This window comes from Podarcis bocagei (genome assembly GCF_964188305.1).
Source record: "Podarcis bocagei genome assembly, chromosome: 5".
Taxonomy (NCBI): Eukaryota; Metazoa; Chordata; class Lepidosauria; order Squamata; family Lacertidae; genus Podarcis; species Podarcis bocagei.
Genome location: NC_138129.1, coordinates 57,836,492 through 57,847,175, shown reverse-complemented (window position 1 = coordinate 57,847,175; position 10,684 = coordinate 57,836,492). Strand labels below are relative to the sequence as shown.

At 38.6% G+C, this 10,684-nt stretch overlaps 1 long non-coding RNA gene across 2 annotated transcripts in view; it reads left to right on the top strand.

The window, feature by feature from the left end:
• Nucleotides 1–1,001: 1,001 nt before the first annotated feature.
• LOC308586559 overlaps nucleotides 1,002–10,684 on the top strand; it is a 110,152-nt gene continuing 100,469 nt past the window's right edge. The window contains exon 1 of one of the 2 annotated variants that reach the window (XR_014007937.1): nucleotides 1,002–1,244. This is a non-coding gene — a long non-coding RNA (uncharacterized lncRNA). The remainder of the gene's footprint in view (nucleotides 1,245–10,684) is intronic. The other variant, XR_014007938.1, reaches the window with a different exon arrangement.

The window sequence follows — 10,684 nt, the reverse complement described above, 5'->3', positions numbered from 1 at the left end:
TGAGGGAGACAAAGAGAGACACAGACAGAGAAGGTGTGGCCCACAAACTTTTGGTTCTGACTCCACCCAATTTAGCCCAAGCCCACCCACCTTTGGGTCTAGCAGATTCACCCTAGGGAGTGTGCCCCTTGACAGAAAAAAAGTTGCCTGCCCCTGTTCTAAATGGTCCCAAAGCCAAATAGATTTGCACCATGATCCCAATTATGTTTACCCAGAAACAAGTCCCAATAAATTCAGTAAGACTTCCTTCCAAGTAAGTATACAGGATTGCATCCTTAAACTTGTAGAAGCATGCAAACAAAAAGGTGTTAGGAGGCCCCCTCTTGCTTTGTCAACTGTTTCTCAATGACTTGTAGGGTTAGTAATTCACTACTTTTATAAATTAATGGTGATATAAGAATGTAAGTACTGCCTTGCTAGTCCATCTAGTTCAGCATATGGTTGCCAACAGCAACCAGAGAGATATTTCTGGAAGCTTAATTTCATAAGCAGATCATGAAGGCAACAGCCACACCGTATTCCTGGTTCCTAGTATCTGGTAACTCCAAAGGCTACAACATTCAAGTCTTGAGTTTTCATTTACCTATTGATAGGCCTATGCTCTATGAATTTGTTACCACTTGTGGCATGACTGTGGCTGTATACAGTGTTACCCACACCCCAATCTCCGAGGGTCGAGAGACTTATGGAGTACGAGCACATATCCTGAGTTTGATTTCCTTGAATGAAACTGGTCTCATGCCTGAAGAGGAAAAGCCTGTCCTTTTTTTTTGGAAGCACCACTAGCTAGTCATTTCTCTAGCAACACATCTGGACTGGGTCAACCTTTTAGCCATGCAAAAGATGCTTAACAAACTTGGCCAGAGTTTTGCCATTTCAGCAGTTCCTTCTACTACAGAATTTCATCTTACAAATTAAGCCTCAGGCATGGATGAAATGGTTAGAAAAACACTGGGGCCTAATTTGAATAGTAGAATGTCTGGCATCTGGTGGGCGGGGCTTTTGTGTTATGCTCCAGAATCAGCCCCTCCCTTCAAGTGTTCAGTTAAGTTCAGTTAGAGAGACCAACTGTCATTCTTGCTTCTTGCCTCATGATGTTGTTTTCTCTCAGTTTCTCTCAGACAGTTTGTTATTGTGTTATAATTTTCTTTATTATTAAAGCTTTGTTTGACATACACATGAGCCACTTACTTTGCTGAAAGAAAAGAAACTCCACTGAAGAATGGTGGAATATCCTAAACTCGGTAAGTGAGGGCATATTCCTAGCTTGACAGGAAGATTTATTTTTTTAATCACCCCACCCTCCATAACAGAAACCCATGAATGATATCCAGACTAACTGCCCAGGCCTATAAAACTTTTTTATTCCCAAGCCTCCCAGGCAGTAGGAAAAAGAAACTCAAAGAATTCACATTTGTATATCTGAAAGCTGCAAATGTTTTGGATTGGTTTTACATGCATCGTTCAGATTTAAAACTGTATTCCAAGGACTGGACTTGATTTTTACTTCATAAAACATTTTAACTGTTGGTTTTTAATTTTGTATTGTGGTATAATAAAAAAAGAATTCCATGGATGTCTAGATCATAAAATCATAAAATGTGCAGCAAAGTAAAGTGTGGAAATATAGGCTGTAGACCTTTAAAACATCCCCTTCTAAATTGCTTCCAAAGTTTCCCACTTCCCTTAGCATAGAAAGAGACCACATGTTTGGTAATTTACTTATAAGCTTTACTTACAAACTCTTCAAAAGTCAGATTAATGTGTTTTTCCATACAGCAGCAAGACAGGCAGTTTAACTTATTTTTAAAAAGATAAGAGTTTCTAAATTATTTGTACAGAAACACAAAGATGGCTTGCTGAAGCCATGCAGTCTAAGCTTGGAGTATCCACCTCAAGATCACCTTATTGGTAGAGTTCATCTTGTGGAAGTGAGAGAACAAAGAGTTTGGTAACCCTTCCTCCCAATGTAATGGGCTGTGACCTAGCTAAGCTTTGGAGGACTGGTTATTCTATGGTCTTAACCCCATTCATGATTTAATTAGGTTAATCATGTTGGTTATACAGGATGAGTCCTTAAAAAGAGGCCTCGTGAATAAAGAGTACACATGTTCCACAAGGCCTCTTTTAAAAGACTCGCCCTGTATAAGGCTGCATATATCCTACAATAACTTTGAATCATATTTTCTTTGCATAAAACATACACAAGGAAACTATCAACGTAGGTGAAATAAATGGCACACATAGCTTGTGTTTCTAGGATTCTGAACCATCATCAGCAATACTCTGGAAAGCAGCACAGGTGAATGCTCTTCAGGCTTACCTTAGGAGAGACAATAATATCATGCTTTTTATTCTGTCAGATCAGATGACACATAGGATATTGATGACACTAACAGTTGTAAGGATATGGGAAATGATTTTTTGTCTCTTTCATTTTGCTATGCCTTCCCCAACACAATCTTATGTTTCTTCTGTTTTCTGTCAGAAAATGATGCTAAGGGGAAAATAGTATTTTATATTTTATTTTCTACATATTATTATTTGCTGGTTTTCAACCCGTTGTTGTTGTTGTGTGTATAAAATCTACTTTGAACTATCAAGAAAAGTTTATGGTGGTGGTGAATTTAAAGAAATAAATATTTTTAAAATGTAAAATGTTCATTTAGACAAAGGCACATTTAAAAACAAAGCACGTTATCTATCGAAAAGTTATGCACTTTTGTATTTCATCAATTTCAATATTAAGAGTTCAACACGTGAGGAAGATACCTGCATGTGATTAATCTCTTCCATTGAAATATGTAGGTTAGGGCCAAACAACACATTCTGCAGGAGATCTACGGTTGATCTCCTAACTCCTCTGCCCCCAGCTCTCCCTGAAATGCTGTCATGGCAGCCTGTCAATTTGTTCAGAGCAGTGGTAGGCAGGAGGAGGGAAGAGGTATAATCTCTACCTCTGGAGGTGTTTTTCTGAACAAAATGACATCCCTTCACTACTTTACTTTGTCAACACAGCAAGCTGCTTCCCCTGCAAGTCAGACAGTACCTTAACCTTGGATGGTTTGGACCCATATTTCCTATAGGTAAGACTGAGCAGTTAACCTCCCCCCCCCCGGTAAAACAGTGGTTTCTGTACTCTAGGCTGCGGACTTTTGTAGGGATATTGTACCACACCAATGCTGTGTGATTAAGAATAGAGCAACTGATTATAACTGACTTGTGCTGGTGCTAGGCAGCATCCTATGACATTTGAAAGTATCTCATTAGCAGTTTATGAGCAGAGGGCTGTATGTATCCAGTGTGCCTACATGTGGTGCCATTCAGCAGAGTATCTGAGAGAAAATCTTGTTTCCCGAGAATCTTTGTTTTCCTTTCTTTTTAAATCAAACATATGTCTGGCCCTCATTCCCATGAACAAAGGTTTTTAACTGTGAAAGACAAACGACACACCATGTGGTAACTTTTCTGTGTGTGTGGGATGCACCACTTCAGACAACAAGTGGAAGGATTGCCTGATCAAATGCTCCACCGTAGGAAAACTCCAAGCAACATCCTGCACAGAGAAAACCCAGCCAGAGGAAAGGAGTCTAGGTAATGAGGTTGACAAAACTCATTATTACTTGGTTCAGAATATGAATTGTAGCTCATAATGCTTCCCTGTATTGCAAATTGAGGAGCATTTCCCCCAAAATTTGTCCCAACCTCATGGTTTGGAAGTGTGCGGGGTTCACAGTGGACTTTGGAAGCTTATTCCAATCATCCAAATCTTTATTATGGTCAAAGATCAGCAGAAGGTAAGAGCACCTCCATATGTAAATAAAATATGTTAGAAGGGCAATTGAGTAACTGCAGAAGTAGAGGGTGCACATACTCATATTCTCACAGTAGGCAAGCATAAGATAAAAGAACACAAAACATGTAAATCAAACATTCAGTTTTAGAGCTGCTGTGTGGCACATACCACCCTCTGACGTATGTCAACCATAGCAATACATTGGCCATTGAATGTGTTATATCAGGATTTATATCTTGGAGCAGTAAGGAGATATAAAGCTTATTGGAGGAAGCATTTGGATCTCATGTTTATAATGATGTAATAAAAAGTGCATTGAACTTTTCAAAGTTTTGAATGGACTCACAAGAAACGAGTTTGTTCATTTTGGAAAACAGCTTAAATTATCCGAGATCATTTTGAACTGAGCTGTGGGGAGTTTTTATATCTCTAGAACTAAGGCAGCCTCCCCCCCCCCCAATGAGATGGACAAACATTCAAATATGCAACCCAAATATGTATTAGTGGTTTACCATGCAATGAGCAAATTGTGCTGCCGAGGCCCACAGTTTAGGGCTAATTTTATAATGTACACAATTGATTCTTTAAAAAGGCATTATTGTTGTGGATTGCCAAGGTCTTGTGTTAGTGAGGTTGGTAAAGTATCAAGCTTGATTTTGCAGACTTTTCACGTGGCTATTTTTATACAGAATACAACCATTGTGTCTTGAAAGGCAAATGAACTAGATTCATGAGAAGAACATTGATTTTTTTAGGGGGGAGGTACTCAGTTTTAAAATACATCTAAATGCAAAAGATCAGCTAGATATCTACTTGCTGCTTCTTCTTGTCACCCAGTATCTGAGATTGTTATGCATATCCTGGTACATTAAATCACAGTAGCAGAGAGAAGCATGGTGATAGATTTTGCTATGCATATTTAATATAATACACCACGTCAGCAGAATTTGCATTAATTATCAAGGGGGTAACTGCAACTGATTAGATTTCCTTCTCCCAAAAAGTTGCATAGACCTGGTCAATGTGTGTATTATAAATGTATAATAAACCTGATCATGTGATTTGTTGAATCAGGATTTACCATATGAAAAGCAAGGTGTATATTACTGTGAATGAAGGAAATGTGCATGTGCAGAATCAATGCAATGGACAAAATGAAATCAGATTGGCTTTGCAGGCTTAAGGTGCCTGTTGTGCTCCACTTAGAAGGAAACAATTGGCTTTTGCAATTGTATCCTACTCTTCTTCTCATGAGCTAATGGGGGCATCCATAGGGTGGCCTCCCATCCAGATATAGCAAGGCCTAAGCCACCAGAACTGAAGCAGGTGCCTTCAGACCATTCTTCCAACTCCTAGTGCAACTTCATATGCACTTCCGAAGACATGGATTGGATCAAATTGACATTAAGAACACTACTGCTACTTCATTTTTTCACCTGTAAATATGGATAATGCATCACAGGGTACAGGAGACAATTCATCCCCCAAAATATGACTCTTTGATTGGAATGTATTTGTGGATCTGCATTTTCCTGTTCTACCTAGTCATGACCTACATGTGTGAATCATCAGTTGAGGTCACATTTGCAAGCTTCAGAGGCTGGTTTATATGTGGCCTTTTCAATAGGTTCTGGTATAGCATTTTCCATATACATGAAAACATAGTAAATAGTAAATACATGACAAGTGACATGATATCAGATTTCCTATGGCTCCATGTCATGTGCTTATATCATGGAAACCTGTCTGCTGCAGTGACATGTTAGAGACTTCACCATGCACGATGTTACATACCTCTGCCGTGTTTTTGTGTCTTTCCTTTCTCACTTTTTCTAAACTAAAAAGCCCTAAGCACTGCAATCCTTCCTCACAGGAGACTTGCTTTAGCCCTTTGATTATTTCGTGGAATCTCTTCCAGCTCTACAATATACTTTCTGAAGTGTAGCAACCAGAACTGTACACAACATTCCCAGTATGACTGCACTGTAGCTTTGTGTAAAGGCATTGTAATCACAATAGTTTTACTTTTGTTTTTTTTTATAAAATTTTTTATTGCGTTTCTTTCCATAGGTAAACAAATTTGTTTGGACAACAATATACAAGAAACATTTTCCATATATATAAAAAAAAACATAGAAAAAAGAAAAGATCATCACAAAATTTCTTCGACAACTTTTTGGACCTCCTCGCATCCTCTCAGCATTGCGTTCATCATTCTAACCAATTCAGCAATTTATTATCTTATTTCCCGACTTATTATGCCTTTGTATTTATTATGTTACCAGTTTCAAAAATTTGTAGTTTAATTTTAACACTCTTAATAAACATAATATTTTGTTTCTAATTTGTCTCATTTTTTCCCATCAATACTTACTTTATCATTTACTTAAAATAAATTGCAGAAGCATAACGTTTCTTAATCGTGCACAGTCTTAGCACTCAAACAACTTATAATGTTTTTGCAAATAGTCCTTAAATTTTTTCCAGTCCTCCTCCATTGTTTCTTCGCTCAGATCTCGAATTCTGCCGGTCATTTCTGCCAACTCCATGTAGTCCATCAGCTGCGTCTGCCAGTCCTCCAGTGTGGGTAAATCTGGTGTCTTCCAGAACTTTGCGATAAGAATCCTAGCTGCTGTGGTTGCATACATAAACAAGGTTCTGTCCTTCTTTGGCACCTTCCGGTCCACCATGCCCAATAGAAAGGCCTCTGGTTTCTTAGAAAAGGTATATCTAAATACCTTTTTCAACTCATTATGTATCATTTCCCAAAAGGCCTTTACTTTCGGGCAGGTCCACCAGAGGTGAAAGAATGTCCCTTCTGCCTCCTTGCATTTCCAACACTTATTATCAGAAAGATGGTATATTTTAGCCAACTTGACTGGGGTCATGTACCACCGGTATACCATTTTCATAATGTTCTCTTTCAAGGCACTACATGCCGTGAATTTCATACCGGTGTTCCATAACCTTTCCCAGTCCTCAGACATGATGTTGTGTCCTACATCCTGTGCCCATTTTATCATAGCAGATTTAACTGTCTCATCCTGGGTGTTCCATTTAAGCAGCAAGTCATACATCCTCGAAAGTACCTTAGTCTTTGGTTCTAGTAACTCCGTCTCCAGTTTCGATTTCTCCAACTGGAAACCCACTTTTTTGTCCATTTTGAATACCTCTTGAATTTGAGCATAGTGTAACCAATCTCGCACCTTACCTCTTAATTTGTCCTGGCTTTGGAGCTTCCAATTGTCTCCAACTCTTTCAATCAGTTCCCAATATTTTGGCCAATAGGCCTCCATATTGGGCTTTTTTTTAGAAATCTTGGCTTCCACAGGTGATAACCACCTCGGGGTCTTGTTTTCTAATAAATCCTTATACTTCATCCAGACGGCAAAAATTGATTTTCTGACAATATGGTTTTTGAACAATTTATGAACCTTCGCCTTGTCATACCACAAGTATGCATGCCAACCATACACATTATCAAACCCCTCCAGATCTAGGACATCGGTGTTTTCCAACAGGAACCAATCCTTCAACCAGCAGAAGGCTGCGGCTTCATAATACAACCTTAAGTCCGGCAGGGCAAACCCCCCTCTTTCTTTTGAGTCGGTTAATATTTTAAATTTTATTCGGGGCTTTTTGCCCTGCCAGACAAACTTAGAAATATCCTTCTGCCATTTTCCAAAACATTCCATTCTGTCCACGACCTGAAGGGTTTGAAATAAAAATAGCATTTTTGGCAAAACACACATCTTTATAGCTGCGATTCGGCCTGACAAGGTAAGTTTCAATCTTGACCAAATATCCAGATCCTTTTTAATTTCCAACCAACATTTTTCATAGTTATCTTTAAAAAGATTTAAATTTTTGGTGGACAAGTATACCCCCAGGTATTTCACTTTTTTAACCACACTTAGCTCTGTCTCTTTCTGATACCCCTCTATCTCTGTAGGTGTCAAATTTTTGACCAAAACCTTAGTTTTTTGTTTGTTTAACTTGAATCCCGCCACCCGACCAAACTCCAGGATAAGTTCCAAAACTCTTTTTGTGCTAGATACTGGCTCCTGTACTGTCAAGACTAGGTCATCTGCAAAGGCTTTCAGTTTGTATTGTTTCGCTCCGACCTCTATACCTTGCACCAACTGGTCCTCCCTAATCATATTCAGCAATACCTCCAGAACAGAGATAAATAGCAGAGGGGATAAAGGGCACCCCTGTCGTGTCCCTTTTTCAATTAGAAGTTCATCCGACACCACATTGTTCACTATCAACTTGGCTTTTTGCTCTGAATAAATTGCTTCTAGTCCATTTTCAAACCCCCGTCCCACTCCCATCCCCTTCAAGTTTTTCTTCATAAACATCCAAGAAATGTTGTCAAATGCTTTCTCCGCATCAATAAAGATTAAGGCAGCCCTTGTATTTCTAATTCTCAACAATTCCAATATATCAATAATGTTCCTGGTGTTATCAGACATGTGTCTACCAGGGAGAAAGCCTGCTTGGTCCTTGTGAATTACTTCGTTTAAAACGTTTTTAAGTCTACTTGCTAAAATGTCTGCAAATATTTTGTAATCCACATTCAGGAGTGAGATGGGACGGTAGTTCTTGAGCTGAGTCTTTTCCTTCTCTGACTTAGGAATCAATGTGATGAATGCTTCTTTCCACGTTTCCGGTGCCCTTCTCCCCTCCATAATCTGGTTGCAAACCTCCAACAACGGTTGTATCAAACAATCCTTCAGAGTCTTATAATATTTGGAGGTGAGACCATCTGGGCCTGGAGATTTGCCAAGTTGCATATTTTGGATGGCACCTTCAATTTCCTGTTGAGTTATTTTACTATTGAGAATTGATCTTTTATCTTGACTTATTTTAGATAATCCATTTGTCCTCAAGAATTGGTCTATTTCCGATTCTTTCTGAGGCCCCTGTGCATAAAGTTCCTTGAAGTATCTGTGGAAGCACTTTCTTATTTCTTCTGGTTTCTGAACTATTTTTCCTTGAATCTCCAGGTTTGTGACTGTGTTTAACTTTTGTCTTTTTTTCAATTGCCAAGCTAACAACTTTCCACATTTATTTGCTGATTCAAACGATCTTTGCTTCATTTGTTTAATTTTCCACTCAATCTCTTGATTAATCAATTTCGAATATTGTGCTTGATGGAATTTGATCTCTCTTAGCACCTCTTTTGACTTCGGATTAGTTCTCAACTTTTTCTCTCCTTCACTTATTTTCTCAAGAATTTTTTCCTTTTTTCCATTCCAAAATTTTTTCTTTATTGTATTCTGTTGTATCAGAAACCCTCTCATTACAGCTTTGCTTGCGTCCCAGATTATTCTTTTCTCCACCGTAGTGTTCAAATTTATTTCAAAGTAGTCCTTTAGCGTTTTTTGGGCCTTCTTAACAATCTCTTGATCTCTTAGCAAGGTGTCATTCATTCTCCATCTGAAGGATCCAGTTGGGAAAAGTCTCAATTCCATTTTTAAGGCGTTATGGTCGGAGCAGGTTTTTGGGCAGATTTCCACTTTTCTCGTTTTCGGGGCCAGCCCTCTAGATATCCAAATTTGGTCGATTCGTGTCCATGACAAGTGGGCATCAGAAAAAAAGGTTCCTTCTTTACCCAAGGGGTTCCTTGTCCTCCAGATGTCAATCAAGTCCATATTGTCTGTCATTTCAAAAAAGGTTTTAGAGAGTCTGCCGTCTGTTGTTAAATTTTGATTTTGAGATTTGTCCATATTTGTAGACACCACCCCATTCATATCTCCCATCACAATAATATTAGAATAGTCCAGGTAGTCCATCATTGTCTCATGCAGCTTCTTATAAAATTCTGATTTTCCATCATTTGGCGCATAAACTCCTAATATCAAAATCTTTTCCCCTTGTGTTTGGATTTCAATTGCGAGAATTCTTCCATGATCATCTTTGAATAAGAATTTTGGTGATAGGTTCTCCTTTGCATAAATTACAACACCTCTTTTTTTGACTTTGTCTGATGAGATAAATTCTTGACCAAGTCTTTTATTAATTAATACTTTCCTATGGAGCCTGGTCACATGTGTTTCTTGAAGGCATATTACATCCAATTGTTCTTTTTTCAAAATATGGAATATCCTCCTTCTTTTTTCCGGAGAATTCCCGCCATTTATATTCCAGCTAAGTAGCTGCAGAGACATCTTGTTCTATTTTAAACGTTCTTAAGATGGGGTGCCTTCCTTTTGCTCAGATCCCGAGGGTGCAGGCGTTGGCCCGCTTTCAGGCAATATTGGTGCTGGTACAGCTGGAAGCCAATCCACTCCTTTTTGGAGATCTTCTCCGTGGTCGTGAAGGAACTTTTGGTTATCTTCAGGTGTTCTAATTTTAACCTTCCTTTCTTTGTAGGTGAAGGATAGTCCTTGTGGAAACTCCCACCTATAGGGAATTGCGTTGTATCTCAGCAATTTTGCTAGTTCTGAATAGGTGGCTCTAAGATCCAACAGCTGTTTCGGGATATCTCTATAGATTTCCACCCTTTTGTCTTGTATTTCAATTGCTTTTTTGAAATGAAGACCTAGGATCTTATCCCTCTCTTCCTTTGATCTTAAAATTATCAAACAGTCTCTGGATCTATCTTTCTTTACCACTCTTCCCAGTCTATATGCCGAAACAATCTTAAAATCTGTGTCTTCCTTTAAACCCCAGAACTTCGAAAATTCTTGTGTTAAGTATCCAATCAAATCTCCTTGCTCAAGTTCCGGGATGCCTCTCAATTTAATGTTACTCTCGCGATTTTTCAGTTCCACCATTGACAGATAAACTTGTTGTTCACTCACCTGTTTGTGCAGGGGCTTAACTTCTCCTTTTATTTCTTCCACTTCTTTTTGTAGAGCTCCCACTTTCTGGATTGCTTCT